This window comes from Mobula birostris, chromosome 7, assembly GCF_030028105.1.
Source record: "Mobula birostris isolate sMobBir1 chromosome 7, sMobBir1.hap1, whole genome shotgun sequence".
Lineage (NCBI taxonomy): Eukaryota > Metazoa > Chordata > Chondrichthyes > Myliobatiformes > Myliobatidae > Mobula > Mobula birostris.
In genome coordinates, this window is record NC_092376.1 from 59,065,868 (window position 1) to 59,093,007 (window position 27,140).

General features: G+C 41.8%; 1 long non-coding RNA gene across 1 annotated transcript; it reads left to right on the forward strand.

The window, feature by feature from the left end:
• Positions 1-10,246: 10,246 nt before the first annotated feature.
• LOC140200744 (uncharacterized) lies at positions 10,247-26,417 on the forward strand. The gene is made up of 3 exons (XR_011886717.1): positions 10,247-10,660; positions 18,664-18,768; positions 25,860-26,417. It is a non-coding gene; the product is annotated as an uncharacterized lncRNA (long non-coding RNA).
• The last annotated feature ends 723 nt before the right edge of the window (positions 26,418-27,140 follow it).

The following is a 27,140-nucleotide window of genomic DNA, read 5'->3' on the forward strand; positions in this document are numbered from 1 at the left end:
GTATTGAAAGGAATGAACACTGCACGGTTCTTGTCGAATCAAAATTGCTTTTCATACAAAAAGCTTCTTCCAATGTGTCTGTGGATTTTAAATGGGATAAATTAATAGGTGACCCAATGACTCAAAATGGGAATCATGAAATATCTTGTAACATCATATTGTAGGAATGTATTCCACCACTATCCATAACCCATCAATGAGGACATCTTCAAAAGGTAGCACCTCAAGAAGGTGGCATCCATCATTGAAGACCTTCACCTTTCCTCATTACTACCAACAGGGAGGAGGTACAGGAGCCTGAAGACCCACACTCAACATTTTAGGAATAGCTTCTTTCCCTCTGCTGTTAGATTTCTGAATGGCCCATGAACCCATGAACACTACCTCACTATTCCTCTCTTGCACTGTTGACTTATTTATTTTTATTGTAGCTTAGAGTAATTTGTTTTTCCTGCAATACCGCTGGCACGATGCAGCAAATTGCACAGCTAATGTCAGTGATAATAAAGCTGTTTCTGATTTATGGCCCAAAATACTCCTCACGGCATTAACAACAAGCTTAGGCATGGACCCTGGTTCAGTGAGGCATGTTGTACAGATTGCCAGGAGTAACATTAGGCCTTCCTTAAAATGAGCTCCCAACATGGTGAAGTTACAACACAGGGCTACGTGCACAGGAAACAATGGAAGCAGCATGCTACGGATAAAGATAAGACATTCTATAACCAAAAGATTAATTCAAGCCTCTGTTGTCTTGTTACATCAATCATGAGTGATGGTGGATATTTAATTACTAGCAGTAAAAGGAAGACGTCATGTTATTAATAATAATAATAATAATAAATAGTGTTTGAAATTACTGTCAATCAGAAGAGCTGAATCATAGAAAAATTGCCAGGATATCCACCATCTTCAGCCAATTCAATTCACTCCACTCAGTATTACAAGACTGCAAGTGCACAAAACAAGGCAAATGTCCTCGAACATTCGGGCTGTGGTGCCAAAATGCTTCTAAAGCAGTATCTCTGGCCAGGCTGCCCCACTGCAGCTGAACAACTGGCACGTACCCATCAATCAGAAAGCTTACCAGTTATCATGACATAGAGACATACAACATGAAAACAGGCCATTCAGCCCAGCACATTCATTCCAACCAGTGGCCCCATCTGAAATAAATCCATCTTCTAATTTTTGGCCCATAGCCTGTTATGCCTAAGCAGTTCAAGTGTTGACCAGGAGGCTTCTTAAATGCTGTCAATGACCCAATTTCCCCAGCTCTGTGATTACTATGCTCCAGGTGGAAAAGAAAACTCTCCAGATGCCCTCTGAAACTCTTCCTATGTCCTCTTGCTTTATCTATCTTTGATGTGGGGATTTTTTTGCTGCAGTCTATCCTGTCTATACCCTCTCATAATTTTAATCATGTCCTCTCCTTGCCTCTCTCCTCCAGGGTGAATAGTTTCTCAAGCCTCTCCGCATAACTGAAATGCTCAATCTCACGAAGATTGAATCTGACGAAGGGTCTAGGCCTGAAACATTGACTGTACCTCTTCCTAGAGATGCTGCCTGGCCTGCTGCGTTCACCAGCAACCTTGATGTGTGTGGCTTGAATTTCCAGCATCTGCAGATTTCCTCGTGTTTGCTCAATCTCAAGCAGCATCCTGGAGATTCTCCTCTGCACTCTCTTCAGTGTCACATTGCTCCTAGAGTGTGTATCCCAGAAGTGCATGTAGAGAAGACCTAACCAAAATTTTATAAAGTTGAGCATTCCTTCCCTGCTTCTGTATTCAATAACCAGCTAATGAATGTCAGTATCTCATATACCTTCCTAACCACATTATCTAGCTGTGCTGCCAACTTCAATAGTCTTTGAACTTGTACTCCAAGGTCCCTCCTCTACTTATCAGTGCTCTCTGAGACCCTATCATTAATAGTATATATCCTAGTTGCATTAGCACTCGCAAAATGCATCACCTCACATTTACCTCATAGAACTCAATGTGGCACTTGTCAGCCCATTTCACCATCACATCGATATCACTCTGTAATCTAAGACACCCTCTGCACTATCCGCAGCTCCTCCAATCTTCGTGTCACAACCACTAAAATCTGATCCTTCCCAAAATTACAAGGCAGCTCATTCGCATGTCAGTAAGTAAAAGTTGACATTATCAATAGTCCTAAGGATTGATATTTACCAATAACCTCAGAGCTGTAAAACCTCATTAGACCTTAGTACAGTATTGGTTCAAATATGGGCAAAAGAACTGAATTTCAGTTGTGAGGAATAAAAAAATCAGTGCAAAAGTTCATATGTTTCCATATATCCTCCCAGCATAGGAGAAGACCACTTACAAGACCTTGGTAAGACCACATTTGGAGTACGGCATACAGTTCTGGTCATCCCACATAGGGATATCATTAAACTAGATATCATTAAAATATTTATGTGGACATTACTGGGACTGGAGGCTTGCTTATAAGGAGAGGCTGAACAGGCTCAGACATAATTCCCTGAAGTGCAGGAGACTGACTGGTGACCTTATATCTGTCTGTCTGTCTAGGTACCATATCCGATGCGGACGCTGGTGACCATGGTTTTCCATATAGATAGAACATAGAACATAGAACAGTACAGCACAGTACAGGCCCTTCGGCTCACAATGTTGTGCCGACCCGAAAACCCTGCCTCCCGTATAACCCCCCACCTTAAATTCCTCCATATACCTGTCTAGTAGTCTCTTAAATTTCACTAGTGTATTTGCCTCCACCACTGACTCAGGCAGTGCATTCCATGCACCAGCCACTCTCTGAGTAAAAAACCTTCCTCTAATATCCCCCTTGAACTTCCCACCCCTTACCTTAAAGCTATATCCTCTTGTACTGAGCAGTGGTGCCCTAGGGAAGAGGCACTGGCTGTCCACTCTTTCTATTCCTCTTAATATCTCGTATACCTCTATCATGTCTCCTCTCATCCTCCTTCTCTCCAAAGAGTAAAGCCCTAGTTCCCTTAATCTCTGATCTATCCCTCTTTCTTTGGATGACTTCCATTTCCTCGATGTGTAGCCACCTGGCTAGGCTTTTGATGTACATAAGCCGAGGTCTTCCTCTAGGTTTGCTCCCCTCGATCTTTCCAGAGAGTTTGAGTCTTTCTAGTTCATCTTTCTGCATGATGTGTCCAAGGAATCTGAGCTGTCTTTCTCTTACTGTCTTATTGTTGGTATGAGTGATCGAACTCCTTGGGCTCTTCTGAGAACTTCTTCATTTGATGTGTGTGTGGTCCATGATATTTTAACATTCTCCTGTAGAACCATAATTCAGCTGCTTCTACAAGGTGACCTTATAGAAGTTTATAAAATCATGAGGAGCGTAGAATAGCCAGAGTCTTTTCTCCAGGATAGTGGAGTCCAAAATTAAATTACATTGGTTTAAAATAAGAGAGGAAAGTTTTAAAAGGAACATGAGGGGCATTTTTTTCAGAGAGGCAGCAGTGAGTATCTGGAATGAGCTGTAGAGGTGCGTACAATTATGGCATTTAAAAGATATTTGGATAATTAGAGTCAGAATTAGGTTTACTATCACTGGCATATGTCATGAAATTTATTGTTTTGCAGCAGCAGTATATTGCAATGCAAAATAATAAAGTACTATAAATTAAATAAGAAATATATATTTAAAAATTTAATCAAACGTGTAATGCAAAATGAGAGAAAAACAGTGAGATAATACTCACAGGTTCATTGTCCATTCGGAAATCTGATGACGGAGGGGAAGAAGCTGTTCCTGGAATGTTGAATGTGTGTTTTTAGGCTCCTGTACCTTCTCCTTGATGGGTGATGGGGGTCCTTAATGATAGATGCTGCCTTTTTGAGTCATCGCCTTCTGAAGATGCCCTTGATGCTGGGCAGGCGAGTGCCCAAGATGGGCCTGGCAAAGTTTACAACCCTCTGCAGCTTTTTCTGATCCTGTGCACTGACCCCTTTGTACCAGACAGTGAAGCAATCAGTTAGAATGCTCTCCACAGTACAGCTGTAAAAATATGTGAGAGTCTTTGGTGACATACCAAGTCTCCTCAAATTCCTAGTGAAATTTAGTCACTGTTGTGCCTTCTTTGTAAGTGCATCAATATGTTGAACCCAGGACAGATCTTCAGAGATGTTAACTCCCAGGAACTTGAAACTGCTCACCCTTTCAACTGGTGATCCTTCGATGAAGACCAGTGTGTGTTCCCTCAACTTCCACTTCTTGAAGTCCACAGTCAACTTCTTGGTCTTACTGACATTGAGTGCAAGGTTGTTGTTGCGACACCACTCAACCAAATGATCTATCTTGCTCCTGTAAGCCTCCTCATCTCCATCTGAAATTCTGCCAATAGTTGTGCCATTGACAAACATAGATGGTGCCTACATTGAGCTGTGCCTTGCCACACAGTTGTAGAGAAAGTAGAGCAGTGGGCTGAGCACACAGGCTTGAGGTGCACTAGCACTGATTGTCAACAAAGAGGAGGTGTTATTTCCGATCTGCACTGTCTCCCGAAGAAGAAGTCAAGGATCCATTTGCAGGGGGAGGAACAGAGGTCCAGGTTTTGGAGCTTGTTCGTTTGAACTGAGGGAACGATTGTGTTGAATACTGAGTTGTCATCAATAAACAGCAGCCTGACATAGGTATTACTATTGTCCAGGTGATTCAAGACTGAGTAGAAATCCACTGAGATTGCATAACTAGACCTGCTGTGGCAAATTGCAGCAGGTCCAGGTCCCTGCTTGTGCAGCAGTTGATTCTGGCCATGACTAACCTCTTAAAGCACTTCATCACAGTGGATACGAGTGCAGCTGGGCAATATTCATTGAGGCAGCTCACTCTCCTCTTCCTGGGCACTGGTAAGATTGTCGCCCATTTGAAGCAGGTGGGAACCTTCAGCTGCTGCAGTGAGAGATTGAAGATGTCCTTGAACTTTCCGCTAGTTGGTTGGCACAAGTTTTCAATGCCCTTCCAGCTACACCATCAGAGCCTCATGCTTTCCGAGGGTTCACCCCCTTGAAAGATATTCTGATGTCGGTCTCCAAGACAGAGATCACAGGGTCACCAGACGCTGCAGGGATTTGCATGGGTGTAGTTTGATTCAAGAAACGTCCCAGTTGAAGATGGTACTATCGAATGCATGTGATAGCTTGGTGATAGTTTGAAAGTAAAGAAATTCAATAAAAAAGCATTACTAGTAACACTTTTTTAAGAAGTAAGTTGTGATTAACTAGCACCACAAACAGCGAAGAGGTGAGAAAAGGCAAAGCAAATTCGAGAGATGTGCCCTGCTGGTGCACTGCAAAATTGACGCACTTGGGGTTGGAGCCTTGCTGGTTAGAGAGAATGATTCAGAGAAGAGAAGACGAAGCAAGGGAGTTCTGATGCCCGTCCAACTAACCCGGGTGCGAGGGTGGATTGCTGTAACTGCTGAGTCGATTAGGAGAAATCAAGTACGGCTTCTTCAGCAGTGAAATCTAAGCCCAAAGCAAATCACTGGGTGGCATGTCTAGGCCCTGGGCGATTTCCCACAGAGGAGCCTGGGTTGTAATGCGAGGTACGTTCGGACAATTTAAACGCTGGCCCGGATAGTCTGGGAGCTCCTCCCTCCATGATGGTGAGGCTGTGAGGCTGCCCCTGGCTGCTGTACTTCGTGTCTGTGAACTGTGCAACGGTTTGCCCCACTAATATGATGAACTGAATACCGAGGCTTTGGGCCAATTCTAGGCTGTTCCATGGACTTAGATCTAAGAACTCAGTTTGGTTCAGAATGCTGTTGTTGCTCACTTCTATTGTTTTCAGAATTTGTGGTTTAGTTTCTTTCTCTCTGTGCACATTGGTACTTGGTCTTTTTAAAAAATTTTAATCGAGTTCTTTCCGGTTTCCTGCTTTGGCTGCATGTAAGCTAACAAATATCAAGATTGTATAATTTATACATCCTTTGATAATAAATGTGCTTTGAATCCCTTTCAAAGCATGCATAAAAAGCATTGAGCTTGTCTGGGAGTGAAGTATCACAGCCATTCATGATGTTAGGTTTTACCTTGTAGGAAGTAATGGCCAGCAAACCCTGCCATAGTTGATGTGCATCCGATTCCATCTCTAACTTCAATCGGAATTGGGTTTTTTTCCACTCTTAAAATAGCCTTCTGTAGATTGTACCTGGACTTCTTGTGTAGTTCTGGATCACCAGTCTTGAATGCCACAAATCTAGCCCTCGACAGACTACAAATCTCCTGGTTCATTAATGGTTTCTGGCTTGCGTATGTTCTCGAAGGCACACACTCATCCATACAGGTCTTGATGAAGCTGGTGGCATATTCATTCAGATTTACAGATGAATCCCTGAATATTGTCCAGCCCACTAGACACAAAGCAACCCTATAAGTGCTCCTCCGCCTTCCTTGACCACACCTTCTTGGTCCTCACCACCTCTGCCCTGAGTATAGTCTCTGCCTGTATGTCAGAGGATCAGACTTCCCAAAGTGCGGGTGTGGGATGGCATGGTAAACATTCTTCTTGTTGGTAAAGCATTCAAGTGTGTTGTCCCCTCTGGTTCCACAGGTGATATGTTGGTGGTGTTTGTTCAGAGACTTCTTCAAGCTGGCTTGGTTGAAATCTGCGCCCCCCCCGCCATGACTGGAAGGCATCTGGGAGCACTGTTTCGTGACTCCTGATCATGGTGCTCAGCTCCTCCAGTGCTTGCCTGACATTGGGCTGAGGTGGAATGTACACCACTACCAGGACGATGGTGGAAGACCCCCTTGACAGATAAAATGAGTGGCATTTGATCACTAGGTGTTCCAGTTCAGGTGAGCAGGACTGAGACTGATCTTGAGGTAATCATATTGCATACTCCACCTCCTTTACCATTAAAGGACTGAGCTTTTATAATACATGCATAGGAAAGGTTTAGAGGGGTGTGGGCCAACCGTGGGACTACCTCAGTTAGGCAGCTTGGTTGGCATGGATGAGCTAGGCTGAAGGGTGTGTTCCCGCATTGTATAACTCTATGAAGTTATGTCTCTATTTGGCCCATCGTGTCTTTACCACCCCACAGAGCTATAACATTCCCCACTGATTTTCCCTGCAGCTCATTCTTGACATATTTTCAAACCATCTACTCCAATTTACAATCCACTGAGGAGAAAATGACATCGAGTTTCCTTCAGTAAATCATAATATGTATTTTTAATAACCAAGACCAAGTAAAAAATAATTCTAACCACATTTTTATTTGGCTACCTCAGTAAATGAATTAATGGTGACACTTAAAAAAAAAATTAATACCATGTCCATAGCCAAAGCAAAAGAAAGAGTCAGAGCCTCCACCATTTTCTCAAGTGGTTCACTTAAAGTGGTTTAATTGGATCTGGTGATTTACTGTATCTACTTTCAAAAATGCTATATTGCTTAATATTGTTTTCCTTTCTACTTTTATTTTGTTCCTAACCTCATATTCTTGATCCTTAATCTCATTATCTATTCTAAACCATCTACTTCTGTGAAGCAAGATGTAGGGGTTTTCATCAACTCCACACATCTTCCTTCTGACTATTGTTTAGTTTCAACCTCACCCCAACAATGTTTCACAATGGGCTACTGTCTAATTTGACAAGTGTGACAGCTCTCAGGTTAGCCAAAGTATCAGACAGATCATTCCTGCTCCACCCTTTCCTTGTGTCATACTGCCAGAGGCAGCCTTCAGGAATAGGTGAGTCTCATCACATCACAACATGCAGTGACAATTTTTGGCTTCATTTCTACAACAAAGTAAAAGCTGATTTTTGCTTTATTACTTCTGTCAAATTTGAACATAAAGAATGGGCTTTATAGCTATATCATCATCATCGCAATTCCAGTGGAGCAATAATGTGTCGCACCACCTAGTGGTTGAAAACTGTAACAGTACCCATGTATGGAGTCACAGGAGATTCTGCAGATGCTGAAAATCATTGTGAGCAGCGCACAATGATTAACAGACAGTGTGAACAACACATACAACATGCTGTAGGAACTCAGCAGATCAGGTAGCATGGGCCCAAAACATTAACTGTTTATTCCCCTCCTTAGGTGCTGCTGAGTTCTTCCAGCATTTTGTGTGCATTGCCCAAGTGCGGAACCATTGAGCCATACAGAATGGGAACAGGCCCTTCAGCCCATCACATCCTTGCTGACCATCAGGCACCCAACTACATTAATCCCATTCTTCCTTTTGCATCCCCATCATCTCCTCCCTCCCCCATTCACTGTTCACCTGCTATTCACCTACGCCAAGTGGAATTTACAGCAACCATTTAGCCTATCAAATCAGCATGTGGGAATAAATGAGGAGCCAGGTTGAATCCTACACCATCAAGAATCGAATAATGTAAAATGTTATATATTCTATAACTTCCAGTCCTTGCCAATTTTTAGATTCTATGTTTGTTATCCTCTAAAAACTATCTTCCAGTCCCGTGACTCACAGCCACAGAAAAGAATAACACTTTATAGTCACAACCACACAGCAGAGATCCTGTGATCAAAACTAGACTTGCCACTTTTCTTGCCCCGCGGCATGCCATTCAGATACTAATACTGCATTTAAAAACTGTCTTAGAAAAGAACTGTTCTATTATGTGTTTTGATTGTTAGTCCAGGCCTGGATTATATCTATTGAGTTACCTGCGGCTCAGAAGATTTCTATAAAATATGAGAAGATTATACGTTCAAATCTTCTTCCAACACTTACACACACACCAGCTCATGGTGCAGGACTGGAAAAGTACTTGAAACTGCTATAATTGACATATGTACAGGTGTACAGTGATAAACTTGGCTTTGCAAGCCATCCATGCAGATCATTTCATTACTTCAGTACATCAAGGAAAAGCAATAACAGAATGCAGAATATCGTGTTACAGTTATGGAGACAGTGCAGTGCAGGCAGACGATAAGGTGCAAGGTCCCGATGAGGTGAACTGTGAGATCGATAGTCCACCTTAATGCACAAGAATTCAGTTCAATACTCTTAGCAGTCCAGAAGCTGTCCTTGAACCAAGTGATACGTGCTTTTATGCTTCTGCATCCCCTGCATGACGGGAGAAGTCTTTGATTACCTTGGCCGCTTTATTGAGGCAGAAAGAAGTGTGCACAAGAGTCCCTGGAGGAAAGGCTGGGTTTTGTGATGTGCTCAGCTGCAGTTTATTGCAGTCTCGGGCATAGCGGTTTCTGAGGTAACTTCTTTTGAAACAATGTTCAGTCGAGGCCCCATCTACTCACTGAGGATCATGGTACTACAGGTAGTTCTGCTAAAACAAAATAGAAACCTTGTGTTATAGAAATGGTGTTATAAAAATAATCGTGTCTATATGATAATGGGGATTAAGGGCTAGAGAGTTTCAGAATCAGAATAAAAAGATATATTTTCACGCAGCATTTTCAAAACCAAAAGTGTTTTTAATAGCTATATGTTTACTTAGTTACTGCAAGCTCAAAATACTAAAAGCTGCATGTTACATTGTTAAATAGCATATCATTGCACAAGTTTTAATAAAAGCTTGTCAATTTCCAAAGTATTTTTTTAAATGCTCTCACACAGTTAAACAGACAGCAACACACACAAAATGTTGGAGGAAACCATCAAGTCAGGCAAAATCTATGGAGGGGAGGATACAGTGAAAGTTTCAGGCTGAGACCCTTTATCAGGACCTTTAAAACAAAGGACTGGCAACCTTTACATTTTAAGAGACAATGGTGTCTGATTGCTGGGAGAGGTTACCTGGAAGCATTTATTTTCTAAGACTACTTTAATTGTCTTTTCTGCCTGTTTTATTTCCAAAGTACCTCCTAAATAGTTCTCCAGTTCCTGATCAAAATTTTGTTAAAATCAATTCCGCCTGTGTAACATAAACAATGTCTTTAATTTATTCATTGTGTTATATCCAATTGGCGCTATGGAAACAGACGTTATACCAGAACTACTGTATCTATCTTGGAAAAGATCAGAACTGTAATCTTTACTCATCTGGTTAATGTGTAATGCACATAATACTGGGCTACCACTGTTTTTCTTACATTTGTGGTACATATTGCCACATACCAAGCCATGCCTGAATGTTGTCATGGTTTTGCTCCATTTGGGGATAGGCTGCCTTATTTTCGGAAACTGAACATTGTGCAATCATCAGCAGCTGAGAGAACTTCTGTCGATACATCCTATTACTTTGCCTGTGATGGGACAAAGGCTGACAGAATGTTGTTTAGCCAGACTGGATTTCTCATGTTTCTTTTGTGAACAGGACATGTCTGGGCAATTTTCCACATGATTGAGTAGATGTCGGTGTTGTGACTGCATTGGAAGAGCTTGACTTGAGTCCTGGGTAGTCTGGGAACTCACGATTCCAATGCTACAGTCAGGAAGTTGTCTAGTCCCACAGCCTTTGCCGTTATCCAGTGTATGCTGTCAGGAGTGAACCAGCAGTAAAGTGAAACAGCTAAAAAAATGAAACTGCTGCCTCACAGTCCCGGCAACTGGGTTCGATCCTGACATCTAATGGCGTCTGACCTTCTCCCTCTGACCGCGGGGGTTTACAGTTTCCTCCCACTTCCCAGTGACACGCGGATTGGTGATCGCCGTAAACAGTTCCTTGCGTAGGTGAGCGGTAGAATCTGGGAGGAGTTGTTGGGAAGGCGGGATGAATAACATTGGGGTGGGGTTAGTATAAATGGGTGCTTGATAGTTGGTGCTGACTCAGTGGGCTGAAGAACCTGCTGTCAGTTGTATGGTTCTTGTGAATCGAATTGGCTGAAAACTGGTTTCTGTGAGAGTGGTGATGTCAGGAAAATCCGAGACAAAACACGTCTGTAAATGCCTCACCCTTGTCTTCAGTATTCCAGTGCCGAGTGCTTGCTTTGATTGAGGATTGGGTTGTCCCTGAAGCCGCCTCTTCCCATAAGTTTTTAAATTGCTTTTCACCTTTCGCAGGCAGATGTGGCAGTGCTTCACTTACTGGAAGTTGGTTTTGCTGTTTAGCTCAGATGTAGTTCTGTGTTCCAGCTTCATCTGTTTGGCACCTGATTCCTAAGTACCCCTGATGCTTCCCCTAGGTATCCCTCTGCACTCCTGATTAAATGCTTTTATACTTTATACTTTATTGTCGCCAATCAATTGATACTAGAACGTACAATCATCATAGCGATATTTGATTCTGTGCTTCCCGCTCCCTGGATTACAAATCGATAGTAAATATTAAAAATTTAAATTATAAATCATAAATAGAAAATAGAAAAATGGAACGTAAGGTAGTACAAAAAAACCAAAAGGCAGTTCCGGATATTTGGAGGGTACGGCCCAGTTCTGGGTCAGGATCTGTTCAGCAGTCTTATCACAGTTGGAAAGAAGCTGTTCCCAAATCCAAATCAGCATTGATCCCCTGGCTTGATAGTAAAGATCAATCAAGGGATATGCTGGGCAATGAAACAGCATATTGTGATGGACAAAAACGAGAAAGCCTGCAGATGCTGGAAATCCAAAGCAAAGCATAGAACATGCTGGAGGAAGCCAGCAGGCCAGGCAGCATCTACAGTAAAGAGTAAACAGTCAGGGTTTCCGGTGGAGACCCTTCACCTGGACTGAGTTCCTCCAGCATTATGTGTATATTGTGACGGAGTACATTTCTGCTTCTGCTGATGGTCCACGATGTACTTTTGAGCTGCCAGATTGGTTCAAAGTCTATCATAGCTAAACGCAAAAGCCTGCAGATGCTGGAAACAATCTGATGGAGCAATCTTTGCAAGCCAAGCAGCATCTGTGTGGGGAGTGGGGGCGGGGGTGGAATTATTGATCATTCAGGTCAAAACCCTGCATCAGGTGCTGACAATTCCCCCCCCCCCAACAAATGTCGTACAGCCTTCTGAGTTCCTTCAGCAGATTGTTGTTGTAAGATGTTCTTGGCATGAAGACTAGACTCTCTCACTACTAGGGCTGTGTAACTCCCACCGATATCATCATGAACAAGTGCACCTACAGCAAATAGGACTTGGTAGAGGAAAGAGTGTTTCTGAAGTATCTTCTTTTTTTCCTGAACAGCAGTTTTCCCTCCACCAGAGTTGGTAGGTCTGATACATTTCCCAGAATCCCCATCTCTTCCTGCCCAGTCATGATGATATCTCCTTTGGCCTTACCAGCCCTTTCTTCTGTTCATATCAAATGTCTTTGAATTATAAATCTTCAGATGAAAGGTTATTTGCCTGAAACTTTAACTCTGTATCTCTCTCCACAGATACTGACTGACCTGAAGAGTATTTCGAGTACTTACTCAGATTTCCAGCATCTGCTGGTTTTTTGGTTTGATTTTTGAAGTTTATTCCCACTCACTGCCTGTTCTACACCCAGTCTGGCAGCTCTTTTGGATCTCAGTCTGTCTGGCGGTGGTGATACTACCAAACCACTCTTAACATTGAGCTGTGAAGTCTTTCCATCGAGAGCACATTCTGCGTTCTTTGAACTTTCAGTGCTTCCTCCAAGTGTTGTTCAAAATGGAGGAATACTAATTAGTCAACTGGGGAAGGGTGTAATGCAGTAATCAGGAAGAGGATTCCTTACCCATGTTTGATCTGATAGAATGTAACATCATAAGATCAGGAGTCAAAGTTGCGTATACACAGGGCGATCATTTCTGCCTGTCTACCACTTTGCCCAAGTACCTCCTGGGTTTATCCTGCTGATGGGACAGGATATTGTTGCAGACCCTGCCGCACCTCAGCTAGTAAGCTCAATAACAGAGTGCTGACAGTGAAGTAACCCATTAAATGCTGACGGAAGCATTCACTTTAGTCTGAGCACATTCTGTGATTTTAGGAAGATACTTGAATAGCTTTCAGTGAGTCATGAAGCTGACAGTTCGGACTCCTGATGATTGCGGAAACTAAACAGACACGTCCAAAAATTTAGCACAGCATATTCCTAGTTGTGATGTGATGGTTATCGAAAGATATAGATTGTAGTTCATACTAGCAAGTGGGAAAAATTTGGCATGTATAATTTGGGCGTTGTTGGTGCAGACTTGAAGCCAAGAGGCTGTTATTCGCAGTAAAGTGAAATACGCATGGAGGTATCCAGGCAAGTTTCCCATAAAGAGGAATCACATTCTGATATAATGGTCAATATGATCAAAATTTGTCATCGAATCCATAATATTCAGAGCACAGCATTTCAGAATTTTTTTCTTGATTTTGCTCTTTAAAGGCCCTGCTACAATATTAGTACTGTGCCACTGCTCTGGATTTCATCATAGTAAGAATTAATTTACCTGTAATTTACCTGATAATATCAAATAAAACAAAAACATTATGTGACCTGCTTTATAATCCCCTTTTAAGCCCCAAATTTATTCTGGTAAATCTGTGTTCCACCATTCCCAAGGCCAGTGTTTCTTTTGACTATGATGAGAGCGGTTAAGCAGATGGCATCTAACTGAAGCTTGAAAACAAAAGTGCCTTTTTGTGTTCAAGTATTGCTGTGTACACATGGTGTACCCTATTTAGAGTCTCCCTACCCACAACTTAATGACAATCCACCTGGCTATCTCATACAGTAGTTATATAAATACCCTTTAATGTTTTCATAACTCAGAGTGAAATTTTGATTAAGCTTGACACAGTGACCTCAGGTTTTTGTGCCTCCTAATTTTCAGATGCAATGATTCTAAATGGGTGATTTAAAATCAAAGTGGGAGGGGAGGAACGTTGGGTTAGAGTGTAGAATTTTTATTTTTCTTGTAGATTTCTTGCAGTTTACCTTTCCTCTGCTTCCTTATAATTTTTATACTGTATAATCACTTACGGTGAATTGATTATGGGGAGCAAGGACATGGCAGACCAATTGAATAATTACTTTGGTTCTGTCTTCACTAAGGAGGACATAAATAATCTTCCAGAAATAGTAGGGGACAGAGGGTCCAGTGAGATGGAGGAACTGAGCGAAATACATGTTAGTAGGGAAGTGGTGTTAGGTAAATTGAAGGGATTGAAGGCAGATAACTCCCCAGGGCCAGATGGTCTGCATCCCAGAGTGCTTAAGGAAGTAGCCCAAGAAATAGTGGATGCATTAGTGATAATTTTTCAAAACTCGTTAGATTCTGGACTAGTTCCTGAGGATTGGAGGGTGGCTAATGTAACCCCACTTTTTAAAAAAGGTTGGAGAGAGAAACCGGGGAATTATAGACCGGTTAGCCTAATGTCGGTGGTGGGGAAACTGCTGGAGTCAGTTATCAAAAATGTGATAACAGCACATTTGGAAAGCGGTGAAATCATCGGACAAAGTCAGAATGGATTTGTGAAAGGAAAATCATGTCTGACGAATCTCATAGAATTTTTTGAGGATGTAACTAGTAGAGTGGATAGGGGAGAACCAGTGGATGTGGTATATTTGGATTTTCAAAAGGCTTTTGACAAGGTCCCACACAGGAGATTAGTGTGCAAACTTAAAGCACGCGGTATTGGGGGTAAGGTATTGGTGTGGGTGGAGAATTGGTTAGCAGACAGGAAGCAAAGAGTGGGAATAAACGGGACCTTTTCAGAATGGCAGGCAGTGACTAGTGGGGTACCGCAAGGCTCAGTGCTGGGACCCCAGTTGTTTACAATATATATTAATGACTTGGATGAGGGAATTAAATGCAGCATCTCCAAGTTTGCGGATGACATGAAGCTGGGCGGCGGTGTTAGCTGTGAGGAGGATGCTAAGAGGATGCAGAGTGACTTGGATAGGTTGGGTAAGTGGGCAAATTCATGGCAGATGCAATTTAATGTGGATAAATGTGAAGTTATCCACTTTGGTGGCAAAAATAGGAAAACAGATTATTATCTGAATGGTGGCCGATTAGGAAAAGGGGAGGTGCAACGAGACCCGGGTGTCATTATACACCTGTCATTGAAAGTGGGCATGCAGGTACAGCAGGCGGTGAAAAAGGCGAATGGTATGCTGGCATTTATAGCAAGAGGATTCGAGTACAGGAGCAGGGAGGTACTACTGCAGTTGTACAAGGCCTTGGTGAGACCACACCTGGAGTATTGTGTGCAGTTTTGGTCCCCTAATCTGAGGAAAGACATCCTTGCCATAGAGGGGGTACAAAGAAGGTTCACCAAATTTATTCCTGGGATGGCAGGACTTTCATATGAAGAAAGACTGGATGAATTAGGCTTGTACTCGTTGGAATTTAGAAGATTGAGGGGGGATCTGATTGAAACGTATAAAATCCTAAAGGGATTGGACAGGCTAGATGCAGGAAGATTGTTCCCGATGTTGGGGAAATCCAGAACGAGGGGTCACAGTTTGAGGATAAAGGCGAAGCCTTTTAGGACTGAGATTAGGAAAAACTTCTTCACACAGGGAGTGGTGAATCTGTGGAATTCTCTGCCACAGGAAACAGTTGAGGCCAGTTCATTGGCTATATTTAAGAGGGAGTTAGATATGGCCCTTGTGGCTAGGGGGATCAGAGGGTATGGAGGGAAGGCTGGTGCAGGGTTCTGAGTTGAATGATCAGCCATGATCATAATAAATGGCGGTGCAGGCTCGAAGGGCCGAATGGCCTACTCCTGCACCTATTTTCTATTTTTTCTATGTGTGTAACTGTTCAGTGAATTTTCAATAATTGTAGTACAGGTAATACTGTATTTTTCCAGAAGTTTCTCTGCAGCCTGCTTCACACCATTGATCCTGATCATTTCTTCGGTTATTCCTCATCACTTGTTATCTTATTATCTTTTGTTATCTCTCTAGTCTGAGCTGGTTTTTAGTCTAAGATGACCATGGCTTCTTTGCTTTTGTCCTTTTGTTTGTTCACTCTTTGTTCTAGTAACAGCTAATAAACAGCTATAACCACCAAGTCTTATGCCTCATTGATGACTTCCAAAGAACCTCTCCCTCACAATGTCAATCAATAAGATCAAGAAGACATTTCATCATGTCTTATACATGGCCATTTGATTTTAGTGATGTGCATATATAGAAACTCACATCTTTTTTCAACTATTCATACTTTTTAATCATTGATCCAAAGAGTAGATGACATTACACCTTTGCTGCTGCTTTTCCCAGACAACATGTACTCCTTTATAACATCTATCTCCATCTGCACAATGTTTTGTGCCTCCTGCAGTTCTCTATTCTTCACCCGTATTGTTCTCATACTAGCTGATCCAGATCCCCAGAGAACAACAGCCAACGCATCCATGTACATACCTGCAAAGCTTTTTACCGTGTTTCTATTCTCCTTGTAAAACCTACATTGTCCAGCATTGTTGCTTGTTCTGTATAGCTTTTATAAAGAGGAAATCAAGTCGGACCTACAGTGTATGACCTTTAGAGAAAACCATTTAGTTGATGCTTTTTCCTTTGATTTTACATGCACATTCAGTACTTTGCTCTGTCATGGTTAAGAATGGGGATATTTATTGAACTATTGCTTGCAATTAGTTGATTCATTGTCCTCTATCATTTTCAAGTAGATTTGGCATGGTTACAAAGTGTTATTCGATATATTGCTTATGGGATTGCTTAGTTCTGTCTCTAATCTATTACAAGAATGGCTTGTATATTAAATCTGGCCCACAGTTGTATTTAGATTGACCTGCTATCATGTGTCCAATATTCTATTGTGCACAAGGCAGAAGGCTCGACGGGTAGTAGAATAGTCCTTTTCTTTGCTATCTCCTGTCATGGTGGAGATCCGAGAGGAAGTGAGAAGGGAAAGGGGTAATTGGAATTGGCAGTGTGGTGCGGTTAGAGATAGAGTATGTGGAGTGGATATTGGAGGCAGGATCTTGCAGTGAAAGTTTGAAGAGCTAATGATTGAAGAATCAGGGAGAAGTTGAAAGGCATCAGACTGATAATGGGGTTGAATATGAACAAAAGATTGTGGGATTCAAGCAGATATTGTAGATACCGATCTATCAAATGAATTAGTATTAAGAGGCAGATTATAGGATAGTTAGCCGAAAGAAAGAATGGATTGGGAAGGTCATTGAAATATTACAGATTTATTGCTGCCAATAGTTCACACAAAAGGGCATGAAACAGAATACAGCACTTGATACCCCTTCTTTGTCTGGTTTCATTACTCAGTAAAATTTAGCAGCCCTAGTGCAGTGACCCGGTGTTCTTTTTACTCCCAGTGCATCTGTAACAATCTGTAAGCACTCTCCATGCTTACCTCGCAGCATATTACAGCTCTGAGTCATTGGATCACAACACCAGTTCACGTGAGATAATTATGTTCAGTGACCATAAAAACCTCTTGTTCAAAGTCATTAAAATATGACTTACTTAGTAGCCTAGAATGGTTTAATGTGTAAAACAGCTTGTTGTTGTCTGCTGTGTTGCTGCTACATTTTCCACCACCCCCATTTATAAAGTCAAATTGTGACTTTGTTTTCCACCTGGCGAACGCTCAATTCATTGGAAGTAACATGTTTTGTTATTGTTACTTTAAATAGATTGAAGGATTTTCAAAACATATGTAAGAGATCTTATAATGCCTACATGCAAATGCATCATAATCTTATTGAGATGCTAACTATTTGACATAAATGATGGAATAAGTAATAATCAAGCTTGCTACAGATTGACTGTGGCGCACTGCTTTGAGAATAAAGCGCCACTACCTCCATCACCTATAACTTGGTAAAAATAAAATTTGCTAAATATAAGGAAAGGAGCTGAGCTTAGTTTGGCAAATAATTTATTAAGACCTTAAGATCATTAGATATAGGAGCATAATTAGGCCATTTGGTCCATCGAGTCTGCTCCATCATTTCATCATGGCTGATCCAATTTTCTTCTCAGCCCCAGTTTCCTGCCTTCTCCCAATATCTCTTCATGCCCTGACCAATCTAAATCTCGTTTTTAAAAGGAAAAACTAGTCTTAGTAATGGGAACAATTAATTTATTAGCAGTTGATCTGTTCAGATTGGATGGATGGATATTATAGCAAGGTTATCACAGGAAAGTAATTTAGATTTGTTTTTTTAATGAGATTATCAGTATAATACAAAACCACATTTTCCTTGCCTTTTTATTGCTCAGATTTGGGGAAAATTGTCATAAAAATTCTTGACCTGCATTGATATTCTTTTCATAAGTATACCTAGTGAGCACCTGATGAACAATATGCTCACATGTTTTGAGAAATCTGTTTTAATCTTGTGATTTATAAATTACATTAATCGTCCATACCATTGAAAGTAGAATATTAAACTAAAATGATATATTTTTGAGAATAGTTTGCATTTTCAATAACATTGTACATTACATACATTTCAGGAATGCGCATAAATATGTCTATTACTCATGGTTATATTTATAGTTTAGTTTAAATGTCCTCTCATTAGATGAGGTTGGAATCGTGTCAAAGGACATAATCTGCTTGGAAACAAACCAAAGCTGATGGTAGAGACACAAAATCTACCACAGCACAAGTACCTACAACCAGCAAAAAGTGTCGCAGCATTATAAAATTCAGCAGCAATCAGCTCCAGAGGATATTGAACTATTCAATGAGGAAGCATCTGCTTGCTCCTCTTTCCAAATCTGAAAGCAAGCAGCCATAGGGAAAAAAATAAGGAAGACATGTGAACCGACTTCATTGTTCTTTCTTTCAGGAAAGGAATTCTGATGCATCAACAGGATGTGTGGAAAAAAACGTTGGAGATTTACGATGGTGGGTCTAGTACTACACTTTCATGAAGGCACACTGGAGCAGTCAGGCAAGCAATGTTTTATTTGTGCTTTACATGATGTATGAGATTTTTTTTTTGTGGGGATTTAATCCATTGTGTGAAGTTATTGGTACATGCACTTTGTGCTTATAAAGTGGATGCAGATTTAACAGCAGATAAATTGGATAGGATTTAAAAGCAGATGATGGGATTACAATGTGAGATTAATCCATGTTTGTCCAACCCGTTGCAGGATTTTCATGAAGTTTGTGGCATCTCATTATCAGGTTTTCAACAACCAAAGAGCATAATCACATTTGTTTATTGTCTTTGCTCATCACCACAGCCCAATTATTTGAATAGCTGACAGGAATTCAAGTCAATTTATGGTAATTAACCTGTTAGATTTATAGTTATAGTCATTGTTGGAAATAATTTCAGAGGTTTTGGAAGTTTGCTTCACAGTATGACTGAGAATAGGTAAGAGAATAGGTGCTCAGATTATCAATTTAATGCTCAATCCCAGTTGCAAATCCTTCACAAATGAAGCAGTCCATGCTGACATGCAGGAAGACCTAGACACAATCAGGCAGAGATTAGAAGTGCCAAAGAACATTACCAAGCAATGATCATCTCCAACAGAAGAATGTCCAATGATTTAGCCTTGACATTCAATGATACTGCTGTCATCACTAACTACATAGAAAAGTACAGCACAGTACAGGCCTTTCGGCCCACAATGTTGTGCCGACTCTCAAACCCTGCCTTCCATATAACCCCCAACCTTAAATTCCTCCATATACCTGTCTAGTAGTCTCTTAAACTTCACTAGTGTATCTGCCTCCACCACTGACTCAGGCAGTGAATTCCACGCACCAACCACTCTCTGAGTAAAAAACCTTCCTCTAATATCCCCCTTGAACTTCCCACCTCTTACCTTAAAGCCATGTCCTCTTGTATTGAGCAGTGGTGCCCTGGGGAAGAGGCACTGGCTATCCACTCTATCTATTCCTCTTATTATCTTGTATACCTCTATCATGCCTCCTCTCATCCTCCTTCTCTCCAAAGAGTAAAGCCCTAGCTCCCTTAATCTCTGATCATAATCCATACTCTCTAAACCAGGCAGCATCCTGGTAAATCTCCTCTGTACCCTTTCCAATGCTTCCACATCCTTCCTATAGTGAGGCAACCAGAACTGGACACAAGTGTGACCTAACCAGAACTTTATAGAGCTGCATCATTACATTGCGACTCTTAAACTCTATCCCTTGACTTATGAAAGCTAACACCCCATAAGCTTTCTTAACTACCCTATCCACCTGTGAGGCAACTTTCAGGGAGCTGTGGACATGTACCCCCAGATCCCTCTGCTCCTCCACACTACCAAGTATCCTGCCATTTACTTTGTACTCTGTCTTGGAGTTTGTCCTTCGAAAGTGTACCACCTCGCACTTCTCCGGGTTGAAAACCATCTGCCACTTCTCAACCCACTTCTGCATCCTATCAATGTCTCTCTGCAATCTTTGACAATCCCCTACACGATCTACAACACCACCAACCTTTGTGTCATCTGCAAACTTGCCAACCCACCCTTCTACCCCCACATCCAGGTGGTTAATAAAAATCACGAAAAGAAGAGGCCCCAGAACAGATCCTTGTGGGATACCACTAGTCACAATCCTCCAATCTGAATGTACTCCCTCCACCACGACCCTCTGCCTTCTGCAGGCAAGCCAATTCTGAATCCACCTGGCCAAGCTTCCCTGGATCCCATGCCTTCTGATTTTCTGAATAACCCTACCGTGTGGAACCTTGTCAAATGCCGTACTAACATCCATATAGATCACATCCACTGCACTACCCTCATCTATATGCCTGGTCACCTCCTCAAAGAACTCCAGCAGGCTTGTTAGACACGATCTGCCCTTCACAAAGCCATGCTGACTGTCCCTGATCATACCATGATTCTGTAAATGCCCAGAGATCCTATCTCTAAGAATCTTTTCCAACAGCTTTCCCACCACAGACGGAAGGCTCACTGGTCTATAATTACCTGGACTATCCCTACTACCTTTTTTGAACAAGGGGACAACATTCGTCTCCCTCCAATCCTACGGTACCATTCCTGTGGACAACGAGGACATAAAGATCCTAGCCAGAGGCTCAGCAATCTCTTCCCTCACCTCGTGGAGCAGCCTGGGGAATATTCCGTCAGGCCCTGGGGACTTATCCGTCCTCATGTATTTTAACAACTCCAACACCTCCTCTCCCTTAATATCAACATGCTCCAGAACATCAACCTCACTCATATTGTCCTCACCATCAAGTTTCCTCTCATTGGTGAATATCGAAGAGAAGTATTCATTGAGGACCTCGCTCACTTCCACAGCCTCCAGGCACATCTTCCCACCTTTATCTCTAATCGGTCCTACCTTCACTCCTGTCATCCTTTTTTTTCACATAATTGAAGAATGCCTTGGGGTTTTCCTTTACCCTACTCGCCAAGGCCTTCTCAGCCCCTTCTTAAGCTCCTTTCTTGCTTCCCTATATTCCTCAATTGATCCATCTGATCCTTGCTTCCTAAACCTCATAAATGCTTCCTTCTTCCATCTGACTAGATTTTCCACCTCACTTGTCACTCATGGTTCCTTCACCCTACCATTCTTTATCTTCCTCACTGGGACAAATTTATCCCTAACATCCTGCAAGAGATCTCTAAACATCAACCACATGTCCATAGTACATTTCCCTGCAAAAACATCATCCCAATTCACACCTGCAAGTTCTAGCCTTATAGCCTCATAATTTGCCCTTCCCCAATTAAAAATTTTCCTGTCCTCTCTGATTCTATCCTTTTCCATGAAAATGCTAAAGGCCAGGGAGTGGTGGTCACTGTCCCCCAGATGCTCACCCTCTGAGAGATCTGTGACCTGACCCAGTTCATTACCTAGTACTAGATCTAGTATGACTAAAAAGTGGATCAGTCATTTAAATAGCGTAGGCACAACAGCAGGTCAGCAGCTATGAATACTGAGGTTAGTGACACACTTCTTGACACTTCCAAGCCTTTCCACCACTTTCAATGCATGTCAGGTGTGAGATGAAATTCATTAACCTGGATAAGTGAAAATTAAACAATGTTCATGAAGCTCAAGAGTAGCCAGGACAAATATGTCGAAGTACTGGTTTCTAGTTGACCATCCGATACATTCATTCCCTCCCCCTCCACTATTAGGACACCATAGCAGCATTGTACACAATCTACAAAATGCACTGCAGACATACTATAAGGCTACTCTGATGGTACCTCAGAACCATGTTCTTCACCAACAAGAAGGGCGAGGGCAACAAGTATATGGGGACATCATCTGCAGGGTTTCCTCCTATTCGCGCACTATCTGGACCCAGAATTAAATTACTGCTCCTTCATCACTGATCAATCCAAATCCTGGAACTTCCTGCGCTATTCCTATTCATGGAAATACATTCAATGGGTCAAGAAATCAATACACCTCCGTCTTGATAATAAATGCTGGTATCGCCATTGATGCCAAAATCCTGAAAAACAAATAAAAGAAAATATGTCTACCAATAACCTCTATCCATTAGAATTTGAACATTTTGATTATAGTTCTCCTTTCTATTGCCTCCCTTTTCTGGCTGTTGTTTTGAGGTACATGACATCTTCTTATTCCTCCTTTGAAGCAGCACTTCTATTGAAATTGTCACAAAGCTACATATGCTTGGGAGTCACAATGTTCTGCTAAAGCATTTCATAATGTTGTGTTTCTATAAGATTCTTTCTCATTCTTTTGATTTCCAGCAAGTATAGACCCAGGCAACTCAATCTCTTCTCATAAACCAACTCTTCATTTATCCAGATAAAGAAGATGTCATTGTAGGAATTCCAACCTATGGCCTATAGTGATTTGGAACTTGGAGGGGTGGGGGGAGCCGCAGTGACCAGGTCTCTGGCACTGAGTTTGGCTCCGTGGCTCAGAAGGAAATGGGGACAAGAAGAGTGCAAACGTGATTGGGGATTCCATAGTTAGAGGAACAGAGAGAAGATTTTGTGGTTGTGAAGAATACACCCAATGGTACGTTGAACCCCAGTCAGTGATGTCTCAGATCGGGTCCACAGCATTCTAAAGCATGAGGGTGAGCAGACAGAAGTTGTGGTACATATTGACACCAATGACATAGGTAGTAAAAGGGAGGAGGTCCTTAAGAAAGAATACACAGAGTTAGATAGAAAACTGAAAACCTGGACCTCCAGGGTAGTAATCTCTGGGTTGCTGCCTATGTCATGCATCGGTGAGGGTAAGAATAGGATGATTTGTCAGATAAATGCATGGCTGGGGAATTAGTGCAGGGGCTAGGGTTTCAGATTTCTGGATCACTGGGATCTCTCCTGGGGAAGGTATGACCTGTACAAAAAGGGATGGGTTACACCTGAACCTGAGTGGGACGAATATCCTTGCAGGCAGGTTTGCTCGAGTTGTTGGGAAGGGTTGAATCTAATTGGGCAGGAGGATGGGAACTGGAGTGATAGGGCTGAAGTTGGGGCAGTTGGAGACTGTGAGGAAGGACAGGCAAATGATGGGGCAAATTTGCTGACAGTGGGATGAGTTGAAGAGTAACATGGGAGCAAAATTCAGAAGTGTGATGAATATAGAAGTGAAGGTGTTATATTTAATTGCACACAGTATATAGAATAAGATAGTTGATCTTGTAGCACAGTTAGATATTGGCAGGTATGACATTATGGGCATCACTAAGGCATGGCTGAAAGAAGATCATAGCTGGGAGCTTAACGTCCAAGGATCCACTTTATATAGAAGGGATAGTAGCCAGGACGTGGGATATAAATTACAATGGGAGGTAGAAAAGTGTAAAAAAGGGCAATGTTATGATAATTGTTTGGGATTTCAGTATGCAGGTAGATTAGGAAAATCAGGTTAGTGCTGGATCCCAAGAGAAAGAATTTGTAGAATGCCTATACGATACCCCTTTAGAGCAGCTTGGGGTTGAGCCTATTAGGGGAAAGGCAATCCTGGATTAGGTGTTGTATAATGAACCAGACTGATTAGCAAGCTTAAAGTAAAGGAACAGTTAGGAGGCTGTGATCATAACATGATTGAATTCACCCTGCAGCTGGAGAAGAATATAAAGTCAGATGTATCAGTGGAGTAGAAGGAACTATAGAGGCATTAATCAGGAGCTAGCCAAAGTTGATCAGAAGGGGACACTATCAGGAAAACAGCTGAACAGCTGGAGTTTCTGGGGGCAACTCAGAAGGTGTAGGATAGATACACCCCAAAGATGAAGGAGTATTTTGCTTCATTCTTTACTGTGAAGACAATAGCAGTATGCCAGAAGTTCAAGTGTGTCAGGGGACAGAAGTGAGTGCAGTAGCTGTTACTGAGGAGAAAGTGCTTGAGAAGCTGAAAGGTCTGAAGGTCAATAAGTCAAGTGGACCAGACGGACTACAACACAGGATTCTGAAAGAGGTAGCTGAAGAGATTGTGGAGGCATTAGTAATGATCTTTCAAGAATAACTAGATTCTGGAATGGTTCCAGAGGACTAGAATATTGCAAATGTCACTCCACTCTTTAAGAAAGAAGGGAGGCAGAAGAAAAGAAATTAGAGGCCAGTTAGTGAATTTAAAAACACAAACATGAGGAAATCTGCAGATGCTGGAATTTCAAGCAACACACATCAAAGTTGCTGGTGAATGCAGCAGGCCAGGCAGCATTTCTAGGAAGAGGTACAGTCGACATTTCGGGCTTAGACCCTTCATCAGGACTAACTGAAAGAAGAGTTAGTAAGAGATGTTACTACCTCTTCTTTCAGTTAGTCCTGATGAAGGGTCTCGGCCCGAAACGTCGACTGTACCTCTTCCTAGAGATGCTGCCTGACCTGCTGTGTTCACCAGCAACTTTTATGTGTGTTGCTAGAGGCCAGTTAGCCTCACTTCAGTGTTTGGGAGGATGTTGGATTAAGGATGAGGTTCAGGGTAGTTGGAAGCACATGATAAACCAGGCCAAAGTCAGAATGGTTTCTTTCGGGGGAAATCTAACCTGACAAATCTGTTGGAATTCTTTGAGGAAGTAACAGGCAAAATAGACAAAGGAGAGTCAGTGGATGTTGTTTACTTGGATTTCCAGAAGGCTTTTGACAAGGTGCCGCACATGAGACCTGTAAACAAGATAAGAACCCATATTATTGCAGGAAAGATACTTGCACAGATACAAAGTTGGCGGACTATCAGGAGGCAACATGGGAATAAAGGGGGCCTATTCTTATCAGCTGCCGGTGATGAGTGATATCCCGCATGGGTCGATGTTGGAACCGCTTATTTACACAATATTTCTCAATGATCTGGATGGAGGAATTGATGACTTTGTGGGCAAGTTTGCAGATGATATGAAGATAGGTGAGAGGCAGGTAGTGTTGAGGAAATAGGGTATCTACAGAAGGACGTAGAACAATTGGGAGAATGGGCAAAGCAGTGGCAGATGGAATATAGGGTAGGGAAGTGTATGGTCATGCACTTTGGTAGAAAAATAAAGGAATAGATTATTTTCTAATTGAGGAAAATCAAAGGTGCAAAGGGACTTGGGAGTTCTTGTGCAGCATTCTGTTGTGTATTTAATACTTAAGTAGTATTTGAGTAATCTTGTAAATATATTGTTTGATGAAGCATTCTTTGTTGTTTAAGTAGTTCATTACAGGTTTTATGTAAAAATAAGTGAATTGCATACTTCATGACACTACCATGTGGTACATGCATGCCTTGCTTAGAGTAAAGAACAAACTTAAAACTTACATCTCCCAGCTTTCTTGCTCTCCTTTGAACTAATTTAATATTTTGGAGTTACAAAACATAACAGTGGTGATGAAGTATTTTTAAAACAAATCTGCAATGGCCACTGACCTGTTGAAGTGCAGCAAGATGTTTGAATTTTAGAAAAAACAGTGCAGCACATATTCTTCAGAAGGAAAAATACGATTAAGTCCACGATGATTAATTCCATGGTAGGCGGAGCTAAAGATGGCACCAGAAGGAGAATTCTCCCAGCCCTTCAGTAAAACAGTTCCATTCTCCCTATTCTAATGTCCCTATTTTCCGTTTCAGGGTGGCTGGGGTCCTATCGGGATCTTTGATCTATAGTGACACTCAAAAACTGTGGTTCTGCATGGTGGCATGTTCCCATTCTTGGAGCTCACTGATCAGCCGCGTTTTAGTATTTCCAGGTGTGGCCTGGAATAGGGTGACTTCGGAGCCTCTCATGGACCTGTGGGCACGAATCCTCACCAGTGTCACGAACTGAAACACAGCGGGAGTCAATACATCGAAGACATCGAGAGTGGCTGTCGGAGGGCTCTGCACTCGGAATCGATCGCTCTCTCTCTCTCTCTCTCTCAATAGTGAGGGAGAGTTTGCTGCCAATTCTGAAGTTGGGGAGCTCGAAATAAAAAACAATGCTTATGATTGACTGTAACATCAAAATAGTGACTGTTTAACTCCCGTCTCGCTGTGAAAGGCCCAATATTTATGTCTCCCTTGTTAGTGAGAGAGAGGGAGAGAGAGAGAGAGTGAGCCTGTGGGATGCTGAATTGTTGGAGTGAACACTTACTTTTTGATGTACTGGAGACCATGGTCTCTCTTTGGGGGCATTGTGGTTGCTTGCATGGTGGGTGTTGCTTTATGCTTGAATATGTGAGGGAGGTGGTGGGGGAGGGTTGCTGCTTTTGCTACTGCTTGTGTGTGGGAGGGACAGGGGGTTTGGGGTTCTTACATTTTTTCTATCATTCATTCTTTAGGGGTTTTCTTCTGTTTCAAGGATGTCTGCAGAGAGTAAGAATTTCAGGTTGTATATTGTATACATTCTCTGATATTAAATGGAACTATTGAACTTTTAATTGAATTTAAAAAGAGGCATAGAATTGAAGAACTGATGGGTTCATGAACCGTGAGTACTGGCTGATGATAATTAAAGAAAAAACAGAAATGGCTGGCTACATTGGAAAGATTGACATGTTCGATTACTCAGTGAATAACTGGCTCATATCTCTTGAGCTAATTGAACAATACTTGGAAGCAAATGCAATAGCCAATGAGAAATGAGTAGCAATTTTGCTGAGTGCATTGGATTTAAAGGCATACAACTTTCTTTGAAGTTTGACTGCTCCAACCAAGCCAGTTGAAATGAGCTTTGCTGATATGGTGAAAGTAATGCAGGAACATTTAGAACCAAACCCATTGTTGATTACAGAACTCTTTAAGTTTCATAAGCAGAATCAAAAGGAAGGGGAGTCTATTTTAGCTTATGTGACTGAATTGAAAAGATTGTGTGACTATTGTCAGATTGGTAATGGGGTTTATAAAGCAATGTTTAGTTTGTAGACTCCTACA